The 20,867-nt window shown below is 39.6% G+C and overlaps 1 protein-coding gene across 11 annotated transcripts in view; it reads left to right on the top strand.

Moving 5' to 3' along the window:
• Positions 1-20,867, top strand: part of Enox1 (ecto-NOX disulfide-thiol exchanger 1) — a 554,869-nt gene that overhangs the window by 194,508 nt on the left and 339,494 nt on the right. For 10 of the 11 annotated variants that reach the window (XM_074043338.1, XM_074043336.1, XM_074043331.1 and 7 more), the window contains one exon: positions 8,902-9,008. The exons of the other annotated variant lie outside the window; for it this stretch is intronic. The gene's annotated coding sequence lies outside the window, so the exon portion shown is untranslated. The remainder of the gene's footprint in view (positions 1-8,901; positions 9,009-20,867) is intronic. 11 annotated transcript variants of the gene reach the window in all.

The following is a 20,867-nucleotide window of genomic DNA, read 5'->3' as shown; positions in this document are numbered from 1 at the left end:
TATCTCAGCCAATAAGCTGGGTGTGGTGGTGCACTCTTGTCATCCAGACAAAAGCATGAGACCCTACTCCAAAAGTAACTCCAAAAGAAAAGGGCTCAAGTAGCCCTGTTGTTCTGTGAACACACCAATTTCTTTCCTGCCTGGGCCTCTTGCTCGTGTCTTCCCTCTATGAGGACTTTCTGCCACTTACCTTCTGTCTCATCATGGAGCCAGCAGTCCAGATATCACTTCCTCAAGGTAGCTTTCCACCCATGACAGTACTCACTTCTGTTTTCTTCCTAGAACTTGGCTGTGTCTGAAGCAGTTCCATTCACCTCTTCAGTTTTATGCTGTGTCCACACTACCCCCTTCCCACACTAAAGTCAAGCCTTGTGAGAGTAGATAGAGACCTTGATGCTCTTTGTTCCCCTGTGCCCTCTCTCAGGACAGAGTGGGCTAGTGGTAGCAATTCACCAGTTGAGCAATGAGTGAAAGAATGCAATTGATAACAGCACAGGACTCTTTCTTCCTAGCACGTGTAGGTGGGGGCTGCACGACCAGCCTGGAACGTTCTCCATATCCATCCGCTATATCTGCATTTCTGCAGGACAAATATTTGAGTGGAGATAAACTTCTGGAGCACAATTTTCTTGAGTTAGGGTTTAGCTCTACTTCTACAGTCTATTCAGTTTACTAATTGAGAGCAAAGAATAAGTAAACATTGTCTTATTTAAATAAACGGAAAGTGCTTAAGATATTTGAGAGGTTAACTCTTTAGCAATCTACATTTTTAAAGTAATTTCCACCTATCCAAAGGCACTTCAAACCAACTGACTTCTGGTCCCTGAGGCCACCCACTGTTTTTATTGGAGCTCTTCCCCAGGCTTGGAAGGCACAGACATTTCTCTTTACTTATTTTATACCTCCTATTCAGATTCTGTGTACTCTGCCCTGCTCTTCCTTACTACTCCTTTGGGGCTCCATTTTCTATGGCTGATAGTACTTGTTTGTTGGAAGGCACATTGGATTTCATCACACTCCAATTTATATTCCTATCTATATTACCTGTTATTATACCAAGAGACCACATTTATTTAAAATTTGTCATGTACATGTCAGGCGTACTATAACTTCACCCTATTGCAGTCCTATGAGGTTGCTGCTTTTGTTTCTCTGCCTCATTGTTTCTGCTGCAACCTATGGAGAACTCTAAGGTTCCAAAGAGAGGTTACCTGTTTCTGGGTAAAAGTTATCCAATTGGATAACTTTTTACCATACCACCTAGCTCTAGGATGTGTTCCACCTCCCCACATGTTCCCTGCACAAGAACAGGTGAGCTCCTTGTCTGGACTGGGTCCTTGGCATTCTTTGTACACCAGTGGCAAATACAGTCAGTTTCCTGCACAGAGTACAGCCTAGTTTGGGATATTTGTGATAGGAAGCTCATGATACCCTGAAAATGAAGGGCAGGGGTAGTCACTGTGAAGATACAAAAGGAATCCTAAGAATTTGCTGAGTTCTCTTATCAATAAAGTAGTAATTCTTTAGATCTGCCTTTTGGTTGCACACTTTGTTCTATCTCTCACTCTTTCCAGAATTGTTGGTAAGGAAGCAGGGGAAGAAATAATACAGAAATTTTGTTTACTGACTTTTGAGTGACTTCTAGGTGCAAGGAACAAGCACTTTTGGGTCAGGATCCCTAAGGAGAGTAAGACAAGAGGCTGATAGAAAAGGGGCACCACTTGATAGAAGCATCTATGACTATATGAAATTTGATGGAGTTTCCAGCAATTAGTTCTGGTGATCTTGTTACCTAGGACAAGCATAAAACCTGATCAGAACACATTATGGTTGGTACCAGGCTGTCTCTTTTACAGATACTGATGCATTGTTTAAAATGCCTTTTCTTCTGGAAGACTGCCCTACTCCTACACAATCCAAAGCCAGTAAACAAATGAAAAGTCAGAAATATTTCCAGTACACATGACAGATGATAGGCTGATTTCCTTGCTAAGCAAGGGGCTTAAATGTATCAATCTATAAAAAGTAACAGCCCAATACAAGAAATACGTCAAGAACATAAATGGACAGTTCAAAGGGAAATATAATAGCTAACAAATTTGGCCTTGGAATTGATGGAAACAAAACATGACAGTATTTTCAAATGTCAATTGAAGACAATTTAAACTGCTGATGTTGTCCAGAATGATGAAAAGTTGTTACCCTGCTAGAAGAAGTGTATATTAGAAAAATACTTTTTGGCGGCATTTTAGATTCATAGCTGTAACTGCTGGAAAGCATATTGAATATTTTTGTAATAGCCAAGACTTGGAAGTAATCAAAAAGTACATCAACGGAAATATAAACCTTATAGTATACTTGTTCAGTAGGATTACCACATAGCCATTGTGTTGGTGAGACTATCATCACTGTGACAAATAGCTGAGAGAAATAATTTACAAGGAGGACAACATTGTTTTGGCCCATGGTTTCAGAGCTTTCATCCCATATGGTCTCAGTGATGAGGCAGAACATCATGGTGGGGAGGCGTGGAAGAGCAAAGTTGCTCACCTTATAGCAGCCGGAAAGGATAGAGACAAGGAGCAGGGTTCAAGATGCATCTTTCCAGGGCATGTCCCCAGTGACCAACTTCTTCCAGCTGGGCCCCACCTTCTACTTTTTATCATCTCCCAATTATGCCATCATATTATAAATCCTTTAGGGGTTTAGTCCATTGCCTAGGTCACAGCCCTCAGGATCAGTTATTTCTTAAAAGTCCATCTGCTTGCAACCAAGCCCCAATACATGAGCCTGTGGAAGACTTTGCATATTCAACCCAAAATGGCCATTATGGTTTGAATCTATGCCAATCATATGAACAGTGTGCTGTGGGAATATTTATATAGTGCAAGCACATTTGAATGAAATAATAAATGCTTCCATACAGTTCAGTCGTATACCAGAAAATATGCACATATATCTGCAAGAGTTGTATATGAAACTCTAAACTGTTTATAATTATTAACTCTGGAAAGTGAACTATGGTGGAGGGAAGCTGATATTTCTTACCTAGTTTTTTGAATTAATTGAAACTTCTAGTTTAATCATGTATTACTGTGTGTGTGTGTGTGTGTGTGTGTGTGTGTTTGTGTGTATTTTGAGAAAGGGTCTTGCTATGTAGCTCACCTTGGCCTCAAATTTGTGATCCTTTTGCCTCTACCTCCCCAGTGCAAGGGTTATTGGTACATACTACCATGCCTTTCTTTTTAAAAGAAAAAATCCCTCATTAAAATTATTTAAAGTATTTCACTAAGGGGATTTTTAAAGATATTTCTAAAAAGTTATTTAACCCAACAAATTATTTATTCTTATGGTCCATGCTCTTGGCATGTTGTAATTTTGGCTAGAAATGAAAGTTGTGTTTGTTAAAGATTATATGCACCATACATTCTGCTAAGCTCCATGGCACTCATGTCTCCTGTTGATCTATATGACTCCTTTTCTACTGTATGAACTCTGGCAACTAGCTTGAAGGGAAAACAGTCCACATGTTCTCTGTAGTTATGATCCTTGTTCTCTTGTTCACAGTTTTGGATTGTTATGATTTAAAATAATTTAGACCTCAAAAACAATAGGAGAAGCATATTTAAATAAGTACTCCTTCTCGAAGTTTTCTAAACTGCCTGAAAAACATTGAAGTCTGAATCTACAGTTTGGGGTTCATAGACTACTTCACATCCCTCTGGATTTCACATTGTCTCCATGTCCCTGTGTAAAACAGAGTTTGTAAAGAACCAAAGTACAGAGAAGAGTTCTAAGAAGAGTACTGAGCACTAAAAAGGAAGAAAAAATAAGACATTAAATAAGGGTGCCTGTGTGTGCCTGTTTGTTGACCTGTGTCCCTTGAATATTTGTGAGGCAGGTCCCTGCCTCCATGCTTCCATGTTTCTGCCCTCCTAAATTCTGCAACTTAACAACAGGACAGATGTGTGTGTTTGCCAGACTTGGGCAAGTGAGTCACGCACAGCTCTGAAAAAGTCTATAGTAATCTAGCTGTTTGTGGCACCCTTTTGGTGATAGAAGCCAAATAGTTTGCAGAGAAGAGGATCAAGGGAACAGAAAGGTAAGAAAAGAAGTTTTCCCATATTGTTTTCGTCCTCTATGTGGGGACAAAGTGTGGGAGAGGAAGTAAGTGGCAGAAATTAAATACTCTGTATCAGAAAGGAATCTCAATCCCAGAGACTGTATTGGCCAACTGGTAAAGGAAGTCTGCTACCTTAAGAAATAAGCCCAATAGCTTTGCTTTCTTGGGAAAATCTACTCTTTGATCCCCATATCTTTTGTTAATTTCCCATCTATAATTTGTTATTGATCAATTTTACCCTTTGTCTGAACAGTAGAAAAATAATGAATTGAAAGGTTAGAGGTGTCTCCCTGTTACAGAAACAAAAGAAATGAGGGAAAGTCTGCTGGAGCAACCAAGGCAAATAAGTGGCTAATTTGCTCTGACCCAAGGGTAGGAGCACTACATTTCTCACAGATCCATTCTGGAAATATTCTGGCTCCTCCTTGGTCCAGCTTGATAGCCCATCCAGCCTTGCTGTGCCTTAAGGAAGTGAACAGCCGGCTAATTGTTTTCAAATTAACTGCTGGTTGGACAAGGACACCCAGAGGAATAGTTCAGACTGGAGAGTGCAAATTCTTCCAGCCAGTCAGGCCGCATCATCAACACAATAGCTGGTGGCCTTTATGCCACAACACTCACTCTAGTCAGAAAGGTACTTACCAGGGGTTAGAAAATGCAGCTGCTGACTAGAACCCATTACCAGGCAGACATTTCCTCTTCTCCCCCGAAGTGCCCAAGTCAGCAGCTGCTGCCGTCTGGACAACTCAGCACCAAGTTGCTTTCCCAGCTCCCAGAATGTACAGCAGGAATAGCCTTCCTGAGTAGCATCACTCTTGACAACTGAGGAGTTGTCATGGCGGTACTCTTCTCCCACCATTTCCAGCTCTTCTTCTTGTAATTTTCCTCAGTGGGTCAGTGAGCCTTGATTTGCTTCAATTTCATAAGGCAGGAGATGGTAAGAGGATAGAATAGTATCAGCTTAAGTACATAGTATAGGCCCCAGTGGCCATGACTTCCTGACTGACCAATCTCCTTATGTTGCTCACCATCCCTATTTTTCTGTTTCCAGCCACAAAAGGAAATCTCTGCTTTCAGCCCAACTTCTGAAGCCCTGGGAACCCCAGGCTTGACTGTAAGGTGTCTTCAGATGGTGCCTTGCCTATGATGAATAAGGTGGGATAGGTGCTGTTGCTGGTGCTGAGTAAGCCTCCTGATCCAGCAAGACAACAGAGTCCACTTAGAATTAGAAATTAAAGCCACCTTGCTTCTCATCTTTGCCATCCTTGTTCTTGTCCTTTCCAGACAGGAGGTCCTGGTCATTCCTGATCTGGTCAGGAAGTTTCTGTTTAAACAACCATCTTCCCGATGCCCCTACTCTGAAATTGTCTCTTGCTCCTGGGCTTCAAACTTCTTTATGGAAGCTGCTGTGCCACCACCACTTGGTTACAAGTGGAATGTGCATTTGTGAAGAGTCCTTTGCAATTCTGACTGCCCAGGTGCACCTGGACTTGGAGATGGAATGAGCACTTTCATGACTCCATGTTCTTGTTCTAAGAACATCCCCCCTTGATGCTCAATTCACACAGTCCAGCCACTCTCCTTCCTGATCATAGAAGAGGGCATGTCCCCATCTGCATTGTCAACACTGTTCTGCTTCACAGGGGACTCTACATGCACCTGCTTCAAGCCTTTTCTACCAATTGGAATGTGTGTTTCCCCCCCACCTACTCAAATGCTATCTAGCTAGATCTTTTACTCCCTCCCCTGGTCCTTTCCCTGACAACCCCTGCTAGTTGAGATTTCTTCTGTAACTCTTACTCTGTCCTTTCTTTGGCATGTAATCATACATAGTATGGGTGAGACAGTCAGCCTCTATATTATAATTTAAATGTTCTAAGGTTATTTAACTTTTATGTGTTGTGAGTTTTATATACCCACTTAGATTGTCAAACTCTTTGATGACAGAACCTTCTGGAAATTTTTTAATATTATTATCAAGCCTAACCCTAATATTTAGGTGTCTAAAAATATTGTTCAATGAAAGAAAGAGTCATTGGTGAATGTTTCAAGATGTTGGAGAACCTTACTCTTTGCTGTTGCTGGTTTGCCAGCTGTGACCTTTCTAAACACATTTTCTTACAATGGGATTTGAGAGAGCTACAGTAAAGTAATCTAACCTCATAGGAAAAATATTATTAATTAAACATTGTAAGTACAAATTACCAGTTACAATAGAGTCAAAACAGTATCTTCATTCATTGTTTTCTCAATATGTAAGGAAATACAGTGGCCTTAAGGGAAAGCCTACTGTTCTAGGGTATTGACCACTTGGGTTTTTTTGCTATATTTTAAAAAAGAAAAATAGTTCTAGAGTTAAAAAAGAAACTGAACCCAAAAGCGTAGTAACTCCTTTTAATTGTTTTCTTGTATTCCTGGGAGCATCAAAGAGGATGGGAATGATTAAGAGTTTAGGAAAGAAGTATTATTTACACATCATGATACAGTGGGAGCTATAGGATGTATCTTGCTATATATTGACCATCTATTGATATCAAAGTGCTTTTCATTTTAGGAAATGGTAAATGTAAGCAGGGAGGATTGAGGAGGTAGGTTGTAACTGCTGCACCATCCTCTACTTTGATTGCTTTGCTCTGTGCAATCTCTAGAAAGCAGTATGTCATCCGTAGCTGCAGTCAAGGAAATTCATACATATTTACTAGTTGCAAATTATAAATGTGCATCCCAGAGAATAGCGGTATTCTTTGTCTTTCTGCTTTTCTTCCTTCGCTAATGATTCAAAACTCTTTGTACACTCAGAATTTGGAGACTGCTTTTGTAGCTTGTCATATCCTTTGTAGACCAAATGGGTCTTTGTAATGTAAATGGAATCTTATTTTCCAGTTTGGAACTTGCATGGAGGTAGACTGAGGTTTTCTCCATCCAGTGTCGAGGCTTTGATGTAATGATTTATTAAGGTACTAGGAGAGATATTGATCCTGCTAATAGCTTCTGCCTTGCCACATAAGGTTTTACATTTTACTCTGCTAAAAGACCATATTCCCTCTCTCCTCATCTGATTGACCATAAATGCTTTGGCCTTTTGTCAGTAATTATCTCACTTACCAAGGCAGTGGGTAAAAGTCAAGTATTTATAGACTAATTAGTGAAGTCCACATGTCTAAATAGAGTACTTTGCATAATACCAAGAAGTATGGTAGAGTACAGTAAAATTAATAAAGTTAGGTCCACGGCAAGAAAGCAAGGGATAAGAACACAAATGGTTGAGGACATGTGCTCCTGATGGCAGTTGTCTTTTTGTATGATTTTTAGGACACAGCCAATGTTTTAATAGTGCACTTTTTGCTCTGTAGTTTCTTTTGATCTCAACTTCTTTTTACTTATGAAAGTTTTTGAATATTACTGAGTTTTGATGCTTTTTCACATTTTTATCTTTTTTTTTTTTTCATGGCACTGGAGTTTGAACCTTGGGCCTTGCACTTAATAGGCAAGTGCTCTGTCACTTGAGCCACACCCCCAGCTGTTTTGCTTTAGTTATTTTTCAGACAGGGTCTTATGCTTTTTGCCTTGGCTAGCCTTGGACGATGGTCCTCCTACTTTTGCCTCCTGCATAGCTGGAATTACAGGTATGTGCCACCTGAACATGCCTAGCTTGTTTTTTGAGATAGAGATTTGCTATTTATGTCAGGCTGGCCTCCAACCCTGATCCTCCTGTTCCTACTTCCCAAGTATCTGGGATTACAGACATGATCCAGCAAGAACTTTGTTTTTTGGGGGGAGGGGTGGTACTGGGGTTTGAATTCAGGACCTTGCACTTGCTAGGCAAGGCCTCTACCTTATGATCCCTGCCCCCAGCCCTTATTGGTATCACTTAACACTTCAGCTCTTGAGTAGAAAGACATGATTAAGAATGCAGAATCATTCTGTTAAACATAGAAAGCTACTTTGTACTTTGAAAATGTCTTTAAAAGTAATATTTCTTGTCTAAGGTATAATGAACTTGATTCTGAAAATAAGAAAGAGCATTTCTGGTGTCACAGAAAGCTTGTGGCCATGGAATTTAGAAAACCTGCTCTGAGTCCTGGCTTTATAACCACTGTCCCTGTGTGTCCCTGCACTGGCCACACAATTCCTTTGAATACCAGTTTCCTCATTTTGAAACTAGAGATACAGAAAATTATAAAAAGCAAAGGTGATAATGAGTGTTTAGTTACTTTAGAGGTAACTTTTTAAAAAAATCACTTACAATTCTATAAGGGCCAGTGAAGAATTCCTTTCAAGATAAATGAAGGCACAAAGAAGATTACAACCCAGACTGCCATTAAATTAGTAATTTTGCTAAGTTAATTAGTTATTAATGTTATAAAAGTTAGTTATTAATGTGCTCCATATTCTTGTCTAATAGGGCAATGGGTAGTTCAGTCAATCCTCATGTAATCTGTCTTTTGCATCCCATGTACATCTTGAAGTGTTGAAAAGTTTCTTTGGGCTCTCAAGATGAGATGGTGAGATTTCTTTGGAATTTCCAGGTGTGTCTCATGATCTAAAATCACCTGTAGTTATTTATAGTTTTTCCAAGTAGCTCTATTGGACTTGGACAGATGCTTTGTGCTTTCTTACTGTATTCTAGACCTGAAATAGGGGAGAAAACCAACAACAAACCAATAGTGCTCAAGTAAGTCTGCATGAAGTGAACATCACCATGTGCCTGGCACAGCCATACTTTCAGATTGTTTATTTTGCACTTCCTTAATCTCTGCACTTGTCATCATTTGCAGGAGCTAACAATCTGCAAATCCAGAAACCAAAGAAAAACTGATTCATGCAAATGACATCAGAAAGGGAGAAGACAGACATATTTTAGTGAGCCAGTTTTGAAGAAGTGGTGAGTACCTTGAGACCAATGGACTGTGAATTTTCTTTTCCAGTGTTGTCAGGACAGCCAGGTGTTTTATGCATGGCTTTTCTTCCTTGGGGTTTTGTGTGTGTGTGTTTTAGAAAATTAAAAGTTGTAGAATGATGGTGGTCAAATTATACATTGCAAGTTTACAGTCCTAAGTCAAAAGTCATATTTATGTTATGGTTGCTGTCACTTCTGTATGTCTTTCCTGCCTCCTGGTACCCCTCACAGCCATGTTTAGGTGCTGGTAGTATCTTTAGTTTCCTCATCTCATATTTCTCCACTTGTTTCAGGACCTTTCAAGCCCCTTCTCTGCCCCCTTTACTACCCTCCTGAAAAATATCTCAGCTTCCAAAATTACAACAAACTCCTATTTTTTTGGTTATTGTGACTGGTTATATTAGGACAAAACAATATTACTGGACTAATTTACAATAAAGTGTGACCAACAAAACTCCTCCCTTAATTTTCCTAAGGGTGTGTCTCCACTGTAAGGGAGAGAAAGTCTTCAAATAGGCTGCTTTATTGACTAAATTATAACTTACTTATTTGCTAGCTTAACAGATAACTGAGTGCATGTCTTACCTTGATGTGTTAAGACCCATGAAAGACCATGTGGGTAGATAGATCCCTATACGTGAATTGGTCCTAGACTCTAAATTATGGCATAAGCAGAACTTTTTTAAAAAGAAATATTTTAGTAGCATATATTAATTGTACAAAGAGAGGTTTCATTGTGATATTTGCCTACATGCATATAATGTATTTCAATCATATTCATTCTTTCTTATCCCACCCTTCCTCTAAATCCCTTTTAACTTTCTTGCAACTTTTTAAAAATGGGTTTCAGGGCTGACAGAATGCTTAAGTAGTAAAGTGCCTCCTTAGCAAGCTTGCAGTCCTGAGCTCAAATCCTAGTATTGCTCCCCAAAGGGGTTTCATTATATCCCTTTCACATGTGCATAGCATGTACTTGGATTATATCTCCACCCCCACCCCCCCTTTTATCCCTTCCATCTCCCACTGGTTTCCACCACCAAATAGTCTCCCTTATATGCCCCTCTTGTTGTCTTGGGTTCTAGACTCCACATATGAGAGAAAGCACGTGGTATATAGTATTTGTTTTTTAAGTCTGGCTTATTTCACTTAATGTGATGATCTCCAGTTCCATTCATTTTCCTGCAAATGACATAATTTTCTGCTTCTTTATAACCAAATAACACCCCATTTTATATGTATACCATATTTTCTTTACCCATTCATTGATGGTGGGCACCTAGGCTGTTTCCATATCTTGTCTCTTGTGCATAGTGCCACAATAAACATGGGTGTGCAGGCATCTCTGTTGTGTGCTGACTTACATTCCTTTGGGAACTACCAAAGGTAGTTCTATTTTTAGTTTTTTGTGGAACCTTTGTAATTCTTTCCATTGTGCTTATACTAGTTCACATGCCCACCAACAGTGTGTGAGGGTTCCTTTCCACTTCATGGTGACATTTATTGTTGCTTGTTTTCTTGATGATTGCCATTCTGACTGTGGAGAGATGAAATCTCAGTGTTGTTTTGATTTCTGTTTCTGTTATAGCTAAGAATGTTGAACGTTTCTTCATGAGTTTATTGTCCTTTTGTACTTCTTCGTTTGCAAACTGTAGGCGGAACTTTACTTGGCTTTACTCTTTATTGCAGGGGTGGCCATGATCTTACTTGTACCTACCTTGTGGGCAGTAACGGTTTCATAGTGAATCAGAAGAGGAGGACAGTTACAGAGAATAGAGGGCAAGCTGGGGCATGGGGATACAGAGGAAAACAAGCGAGGGGAAAGGGTAGCCAGAAGAAGGCAATGACTTTATAACCTTTATGATCTCTTTTGACCCTGAGATTATGTATGAGATGTAAGAAATTGTGTGAAAAGGAGAGGTTGAAGGTTATAGGAATGCAGTCAGGGGCTGCATGTTTTAGCTAAAAGCCTCCAGGTTAGTAAATATATTATGTCATGTTGTTCACCTCCTAGAGCAGAGATGAACCCTTTTCTATGGCTTCTAGGAATTTCAATAATCAATGGTGTGTGGCCTCCCTGGCAGGCCTCTTTCAGAACATCAAAGGATGTCTCCCATGGTGAAGTTGAGCTTGTCAATAAATATTTCAGCATTTCCTTTTTAAGCATTTGCTTCTCTAAGTCAGAACCCTCAAGCAGAGTTGATACGAGATCAGAAGTTTCTCATAGCGACAGGGCTAAAGGTCCCTGCTCCTTCCTGCAGAGGTTGGAGACAACTCAGGTACAGGCTACCGGAGGAGACAGGGACAGGCCATCAGGACACTGGGAGGCCAAAACAAAACACAACTTCTTCTAAGACAAATGTTTTCTAAACTGAAGAAGCAAATGGAGGGAAATTAAAATGTGTGTGAAAGGAATTAAAATGCACTGAGGTTACTTTGTACCCTTGAAAACAAGACTCATCCTGTCTGAATCAGTGCTCAGGTACAGCAGTATCAGCTCACCATCCCCTGCCTGACCTGAGCATGGCCATAGAAGGGGAAAGCCTTGGGGATCCCCAGGAGACTAGAGCAACTTCATGGGCAATTTTGACACGAGGCTATTGGGTGCAATTTAAATTGGTATTAAGATACCAAGTGTTCTTTTGCTGGCAGTCATCGCATTATCAAATGCAATCATGAGCTATTGGAGCTTATTAAACCTGTAACTATCAAATTTGACTAAATTGTAATGTACCTTTTAAGATAAAAAATGTTTTGGTATATAAAAATGCTTTGTAGCTTTGAAAGGTCAGTATCTTCCCAAAGCAGAAATGTGCCATGTAAATTTTAGCAGACAAATAATCCCCCAAACTTGATTTAATTGTTCCAATTCTAAGCCTTACTGTAGACAAATGTCAGCTCTGTTCTGTGTTAGGTGTGTTATGCTTGGCAGAAGACTTGAGAAAGCATTTTTGAAGAGATAACATCTGCATTTTATTTCATTTAAAAAACCCCAGTGAAATTAAATTTAGAATTTTAAAGAGTTATCTGAAGTTTTATATATGACTTAGGTGTTTGAAGAATGTTATTGGGATACAGCACAATTACACTAGAATCTTACTTCTAAATATGAATTGTTTGTGATTTAAAAAATTAGGAGTCATATATTATGATATGAAACTCTTTCCTCAATAGCACAAACTAGTGATTTAAATTACTGTTGTTATACCTCAAAAAGGTTCATTGGACCAAAGTGATTAACTTTTTTTAAAAGATAATACCAAATGCAATCTCTTTGCTATGTACAAGCATCCTGAAAATAACTTTTAGGAAAATAATTATTATAGTACTTTTGGAACACATTGTGGGGAAGTGGCTGAACCTCACTGAGGCTCTGTCTTCTCACACGTATAAACCAGGGCAGTAAGTACTTAACCCCCTCAGAGGTTTTTTTGGTAGTTGGCTGAGGCACTGTGCAATGTGAAGATAAGATGTGCAGCCACATCCAACCTCAAGAAAGGATTAGATGCACCCAATCTGCAGTTAAGTATGAGGTGAGAAGCTGTGTAGACAAAAACCAAAAACTACTATTGAAATGCCCCTGAATTTCCCATAAAGAGGAGCACATGTGGTTCTGTGCCTACTCTTACCATCTCTTGGGATGTCCTGTGCTGCCCAGTGTCTCTCTGGTGTGAAACTAGATTATTGCTCATGAGAAATGGTGGAAGATGCCCAGTTGCATTTGGGCAACTCCACTTGTGTGCAACACACTGAGCCTATTATTAGTCTACCTTCCCCTTGTTGCTGGAGCCTTGGTATTGTTCTCCCCCGAAACTGTCGGACCAGAATGAGGGCTTCAGTACAGCTTTAAAGGCCTTGGTCACTAGAGTTCAAGTTGATGCAGATGTTTCTGAAACCTGAGAAGTTAGAACTTGGTTATTGTGAATGGTCTTCATCCTCTATCTCTCATAGGAGATAGAGGCTCAGAGTGTATATACATTTGCAAGATACAGAGGTGCATTCTCCAGAATCTAATTTTGTAGTTAAGTGTATTTTAAGTAACAGTGAATTTCAGCAATGTTAAAAATAACATCATCCAAAAAGTCATGCATTGCTGTTCCATCAGCTCTTTTTATACATGAAGTATCTTTGATGGCAGTAGAATCCAAAACTATTTTTGTGAAATTGGAAGATGAGCTGAAGTTAGAAATGAAGTTGAGATGATCATAGTTATTTTCCGAGGTTTGAAGTTGAAAAAAGGGTCCAGTACTTCTTAATGAATTATTTTAATATACTTTAACAGTTACTGCTTTGCTATTCTTGTCTGAGTTTAGAATTAATTACTAGGAAAAATACATTTCTCAGTTACTGAATTTTCAAATTTTCATCTATAAGACATAGACATTAGGGACAGATGCTTTGTTAGAGAATGTTTCCATATTATTTCAGAATAAATTCAGTGTGACTGATATTACAGTGGGTTGATGGACACACCTGAGAGAGAACTGTCTCTGTCAACAACAGCAATCCAGTTCCATAAATTTTCAGTATCTCATGCCAAAGATTGTTCTAGATGTCAAGGATAAAATGCCTTAGGGGCGTTTATTATACATAAGACAAACATAAACAGAATTTCAAAAGATGTCAGAAAAATGTGTCTTAAATAGGGAGTACCTAGTATCCATGGGAAGATCACCAAAGGAAGAGCATCTGGGCAGAGCTTTTCTTTGTGAACTTAATTAACCATTTTTAACTGAACAGTTCTGTGGACTTTGGGGAGAGTGTTTGCAGGAGTTTGTAGGTTTTATACTCAGTTTTGGTATGATGAAAAGAAGAGGAAATGGGTGAACAGAGAAACAACCTGGATATTAAGTGATGCATTTCTGTGTTAGATGGCAGCCTTCATTCATTTCCTGGAAACAATACTTGAGTTTTCCTTTGGGAGCCAATCCCTTGTTAGCTGTGGAATCCAGAATCTTCTTAGCTGTGATAGCCACTGCAGAGGTGGGTCCCCAGGGCTCCTAGTCAACCATTCCCAGTGTTTCTCCTTCACTCTGTGACCACAGGAATGCCTGTGAACCAAGCCAGGCTAAGAAAGCCCAGTCCTAAGACATTTGTTGAGTTCTTGAAAGAAGTTTTGGAATGTTACTGAGATTGCTACATGAAGAAATGTAAATCTGGAGCTTCTGGAGTCATTTTTTTTCCAGTTAAAGATAACCTACTTAAAAATGAAGCCACCATGGATGGCAGCAGAATTCAAGATGGAGAAGCTCTCATAATTAAACACCTAGGTCTACCCATATCTGAGCCTTTTATGCCTTAGACTTTTCCCTTTAGTCTGCCCCCGGGAATTAGGTTTCTGTCACTTGCAACTGGAATCGTTCTAACAAAGTGTCTTTTGGCTAGAGCGTTTTAGGAATTGTTTTGCTTTTAAGAAATTTTGTTATATTTAATTTTAAAAGAAATGGTGGCAGTTACCATATCAGTATTCGTCCTCTGAATACTGAGAAACTCTTCTTTTCTATCTAATAGGTGAAAATAATCAGAAATTTAAGATCAGTTCTAAAACCATTGTCTTTTTTCTGAGGAAATTTTTATATCAGTTACTCTCAAAAGAAAAGAAGGCTTGAGCCAAACATAGAAAACCAATGTTTTCTGGAAAAGGTTTATTTTGTTTTTATATACTCTTTCGCCACTTTCGTAGGGTTGACAGGTTCCTGGACATGAATGCCCCCAGCTGTGGGGATGTCAAGCCTACAAACCAAGTTAGGGTCTGCACCTGCCTTGTGTGATGGCATGCAAGGTCAGAGCTGTCTCTCTTCTGGGGCTCACATGACTGTCTCCTTAGTACCAGAGACTCCCACTCCCTGAAGTTGCCTGTCAGGTGATCAGCTCTTATTTGCCCCTGTATGGGTTTTGTGAGCCTCTTAAGATAGGTGAATGTATTTCAGCAGCTATGGTTTGGTATTACCTGATCATTCTTGTCATCTTAAACAAGTCATTTCAAATAGAAAAGTTTTCTGAGTTCTTTGCTGGCCAGTGTTTCAAAACAAAATTATTCCCATTGGAGCTATAAGAAAAAGGAAACCAAAATTGCACCTACATTTATCTTATCTAGTGATCATTTAGGAAGTACACTTTCAAATCTTTCTCTTTGATGTCTTCTTTATTAGTTCACTTTTTCAATCAAAGATAATTTTTATCTTCATGTATCATTAAGGAATTTTTTAAAGTTTGCTTCCTTTATACACTTATCATTTACCTGGCAGCTCATGGCAAGTTAATGTGTTCTTCTACAGATAGTTTGGCTGTTTGAAACCACCTCATTTCCATGCTTTTGTCTCTGGTTTGTTTTCGTTTAAGGAAACTGAAGTGGATATAGACTTAAGATCATGGGCTTGACAAAAAGCAGTTGATTGTGTTGGGGAAATCTCTCCTCCTAGAAGCAAACTTCCAACTTCATTAAAGAGCCTTATTACCCAGTTGGTCTTGGACTGGGGCTCTCAGAGATACTAATTATCATCCAGTTCTGAAGCAAGAAGATGGGCCAGACCCAACTCTCCTATGATTTTACGGTTGGCTAAGCCAGCTTAACCAACAATGAGCTGCAGGCATGGTAGAAACAATAAGCCTCAATTGGCCCAAAGGGAGGTGTTGACAGCTCAGATGGGGAGGAACACAGTGGAGTCCTGCCTGCTTTATCCCTGTTGAGACAACACTCTGTGAAGGCACTCATTTTCAGGGAATCCAATCTAACAACAGGACTTGGCAAGTCAGTCCCAGGGAAGCTGAGAGAAGGATAGTTGGGATTAATTTGTACTGTTTTGGATTACTTTCTAGTTTTATTTCTCTGATCAAGTCATTGGAAGTGTGAGAGTGAGAAGTGAGAAGTGTAGTGGTAGGAGAGAGATACTAGCTTTTTTATGGTTGGCTTATTTACACACAAATTGTCATCAGAGTTCAGTCTTGAATGGCAAATAATGAAAAAGTGAAAAGTGAGAATGTGGAGTATGTATTCTGTGCTGTCAAAAAAATGTGTAGATCCCAGAAGGTGTGGTCCTTGGAAAGTGGAGAGCTGGAGACATGGTGAAGTAGAGAACATTTGATTTAGGTCCCTCCCAGTGGTTTGCCTTTGCAATGGGCATGATATAGGAACTCCTTCCCAGCACTCACAAGACCCTACAGGATGCTGCCCTGCCACTTACCTGTGTTCTTGGGCCTGAGCCACATGTTCACCAGGCTGCAGGTGGAGCTCATTCTTCACTGGCACCACCCAACATTTGCAACTTCTGCTTGGGCTGCTCCTGACCAGAAGCAGGACTTGGCACCTCCTTCAATTTTAGCTTAAATACAGCTGCTCTGGGAGGCTTCCTCTAAACCTGCCAGCAACTGTCCCCACTCCATATCTAGCCACTCTCTCTCCACTGGCTGCATTTTCCTTTCTTCACGGGGGCTTATCACTGTTTGAAGTTAATTTTTTGTTTATCTATTTTGTCTCTCTTGACTAGAATACCCTATTCTATGAGGGCAGGGATCTTCTTCACCCCTGTATTCCTGGTGGTTCTGTATTATCTGACACAATGTAGGGTTTCAATTAGCACTGAATATTTGAACTTTCTAGACCTGTTTGAGCACTGATTTTATGTGGTTTACATATAAACATGCAGTTCTATTGTCCTTTGCCATTATAGGAAAGGTGGAGGAGACACCTTCTTGTGCCAGTCAGCAATCTTCTCACACCCAGGGAACATGCTCACTGCTACACAGCATGGGCATTCATTTAGAAGAAATGAACAGGCCTCTGAATGTCTTGCCTCTTTCCGTCTATGACCTTCAGCTTTGCTTTATGAATGGTGCATTCCTGCTGCTTGGCAGAAAGGAAAGCCTAGCATTCAAGTGACTTCTCACAGTGGCTGGGGCCCAAGACCCTGATACCTGAGATTCCATATGTCGGGTCTAGCCACCTGCCCCTACACATCAAATAAAGAGGCATGGTGAAGGCAGAGAAAGGAGATTTATTACACAGCTGAAGACATGCTGTGGGAAGAGGCAGGGTAAGCACTGAGCTCATCTTCAGCCATCTTCAGGGTACAGACATGAGCTATGGGTTTAGATAGACAAAAGAACTGGGAGCAAGGGACAAAGGTATGCATAGTTAAATAGTCCCAGTCATAAGTGTGTTCTAGTTGACCATTATCTCAGTCCAGGGGTTCCCAGAAGGGTTCCAGAGGAGATATTATCACTGTCATCACTTGAGGGGAGCAATCTTGTCCCCATGAAATGATTACTCCTGCTGCAGAGTGCAGCCTCATCATTATAGGAGATTGTCCTCATTTGAAGGGGTGGTCTATCCTGCATGTTTCACTGCTCCTCATGGAAAGTTTTAGTCCCTTGTCATAAAGATGTTACTGGTTCTGTCCTTTCAGGAATCCAAGGTGATTGCAAAGAGAATGGCTTAGAGCAAAGATAGATACAAAATGGAGGCAGGGATGCCAAGCTTCTCCTGTTTTTAGTTAATTTGTGAGCCCAAGTAAGGAGTCAGTGCTTTTCAGTAAAAGTAGTTTGAGTGCTTCTTACAAAACCAGGCCTCCAACCATGGCCATTCACAGGATCCCATTCCTTCCCTCCATGCCTAACATTTCCTCCACCTATGGGGCCTCTTATTTATGTGTGTGAGAAAGGAAACAGAAAAGAACTTGACAGAAAGATTATTTTTGTGAGATAGTTTAAAAGTAGAGTGGATGGCAGATGCCACCTTTGGGTTAGCTGGAAGGCTGATTCCATAAAAACTACACTTTCATTATTGCTTTGAAGATGGTAGAATGGAAAACCTCAGTAGCTTCCTAGACCTTAGATCCTTTAGAGATGACTGTTGGCTTACTGAAGCATACATGACCTGTCTTATCTGAGTGCACACAATCTGTTTTCACCATCTTTGGGATTCCTTTAAGATGGCAAAGAGATGTCATTGAACACTGTGCTCCACTTTTGCAGGCTTCAGTCATGTGTTTACCAGAGAGAGGTTGCCAGTGAGGTCAATTGAAGAAGTGACTCCAAGTGACTTAGGGAGGCTAAGGATTTGGAGGACAGGACAATGAAGGAAGGATTAGGGGCAGGGGATAATGTTTATATTCACATGGGAGCAGAAGAAAGGAAGGTTTTAAAAGAAAGTAAGTACTGGCCTCTGTTTAAGATGGTTTGTTTCAGGCTTGTTTCAGAGCAAAACAACTCTTCTCTCTTATCAACTAGTTCTTTCCTTTTGAAGATAAGCAAAAATGTCACTCCCTCCTAAGCCTCAGTGTGTGCTTCCCTTGACCAGCAGGTGCTTTCAATTACTAGATTCTTCCCAGAGCAGAGAGATGCACTGAACTCCTGCTGGGTAAGATGGAGCTTCCTTGATGAAGCTTGACTTTTGCCCCCATTGTAGTTGCATCATTTGTAAGATTGGTGGTTCCTATTTTGCTTATGTTTCTAGTCTTAAACATTAATAAGCCAATTGGGTATAATAGTTGGTTGTTATAGTTTTTTGGCAATATAAGTATACTCTTTTGTCAAGGGAACACAACAGCAGCCTTCCTTAATTCAATTCTGTCAACTTTTATCAAGCATCAACTGTGTATTAGGCAATGGGTTGAACCTGAAGGAACAAAAAGAGATGAAATGCTCTCTTCACGATTGAACAAGATGCCTGAGTAGGTATGGTGAGTTCAAGAAATGCTTGCTCGGGCTCTCATTTAATTCTAATTCAGAATCCTTACTGAATGCCTAACTTTTGCTGGGCACTTTGCATGAATCATCTCCCCTCCTTGCAACAGTCCAGTTAAGGAGATAATAGCAGCATTAATTTACAGCCAAAGAAGCATTCATTCAGAGACAGTGAATGACTTTCCAAGTTTGCATAGTGGTGGAGTGATTCTGATCCATTGTGTTCTTATTTTTCTGTTGGACAGTAATTAAAATATGGATGTACTTTTAAGTAAAACCACCTCAGATGCTGATTTTAAGGCCATTTACAAAAGGAGAGATGATCTGCACAGTCTATAAATGTTCAGTAATGGGCAGGGCATATGAAAACTGCTAAACAGCAAAACAATGTGTAACAAATGAGATAACTAAGAACAAGGTTTTCTTCTCTGCTAACGGGAATAAAGAAAAAACTCAAATTTGCCCAGAAGATGTAAAATACAAGTGAAAAAATGAACAAGAGGTCTTTAACATATTTGTCTGTATTTTTGGAAGGACAGAACAGAGAACCTTTAATTCTTAGTGACTCATTCTAATCCATGAACCATGGTACTTAAAACATTTCCTATGACAAATCAGTGTACACATATTTACATATTTCTATGAAATATGCTCATATATAAAACAAGTTTCATGAAACTCTACCTCACTTACATATGATATGCTCTGATATCTTAACTCTAGGTAGTAGAAATTCTGCTTGTGATCTACTTATTCACAGCTCACATCCTCATATTTGAAGAACAAGGCTCTGTCCTCCAAACTTTTTTCCCCTTCTCTTCTGCTTCAAGCCCAGGAGAACCATGAGAGCAGCAGATAGCAGAAGCATTGATATTGTTCCCTTTTTTCCTGCCCTTCCCCATCCCAGGTTCCCATACCCAACATATATGTCCCTCCTCTCTGCCACCATATATACCTATTGCTCTAGACTGAATTCTTGTGATTTCCCCAAATTCATTTGCTGACATCTTAGTCCTTAAAGTGACATTTTTAGGAGCTGGGGTCTTACTGAGGTGATTAAGTCATATGGATAGGGTGCTGGTGAACAGGAAAGAGACCCCAGCAGGCTCTCTTATTCCTCTGCCACAAGAGGACTCAGCAAGAAAGTGAGTTGTGTATAACCAGGACTCTGGTCCTCAACACCGAGTCTATCAGCATCTTAGTGATAGACTTCTCAGCTGCCAAAACCTAACATTTCTTTTGGTCAGCAGCATTCTGTTATAGCAGCCAGGGTGAACTGTGCTTTTAGTTTCAAGGACCTCTGGTATCTCTGCCTCTTCATTTTTGCACCTAAGGGGCATGTGTCATTTGTTACTGGTACTCTGCAGGGGATGACTTCCCCCATAAATGAAGTTTCCTGCATATTCAGAAAACTTTCTTTTGGGAAAGATTTTTTTGACATAATTTTTATAACTGGAAAGAGAAGAACAACTTTCATTCAGACTTAACAGTTTTACAGTTCCATAAGAAACTGTCTTTTATTTTAGACAGAGCTCAAATTTTTTGAAAACATAAATGAAATCCAGGCCAAATAAATGATTTGAGGGTTATCCTTGCAATTACAAATGTGGTTGTAAAACAGGAAGACTTCTTTTGAAAGCAGTGGTGTTGGAGTTTTGTGTTTGGGAAAAATAAATTATCTTCCTCCAGGATTGTCTATTTTGATTTTCTTTTCTTGTGAAAAAAATAGAATATTATGAAACTTTGGGGGTCTTAAACTTTTGGAAGGCAATGTCAACCTGGCCCGAGTTCTGAGGGTTTCTTACTGAATTGTATCATGTGTTTTGTGAGAAGATGGTATGTGGTGTACTGCTTAGTTTTATTTGAAATCATTCTTTTATTATTATTATTATTATTATTGTGATGGGTGGGGGTACATTGAAAATTTACAAATGTTCTTACAATGTATCAAATATATCATAGTTGAATTCACCCCCTTAGCATACAAACTGCAGAGAAAAAAAATTAAAGAGTAGAGAGAATTAGAGCTATGCAAGTTTTAATAAGCTTCCAGTTTTTTCAATTGTATTAAATAATAGAAATAGGGTAAAATGATAAGCAATATGTTTGATCAATGGTCTTTAAGTATTAAACTTTACTGTAGATATAAATTCACTAAAAACA

This window comes from Castor canadensis, chromosome 10 (genome assembly GCF_047511655.1).
Source record: "Castor canadensis chromosome 10, mCasCan1.hap1v2, whole genome shotgun sequence".
Lineage (NCBI taxonomy): Eukaryota > Metazoa > Chordata > Mammalia > Rodentia > Castoridae > Castor > Castor canadensis.
The sequence above is the reverse complement of the archived record's forward strand: the minus strand, read 5'-3'. Positions and strand labels throughout refer to the sequence as shown.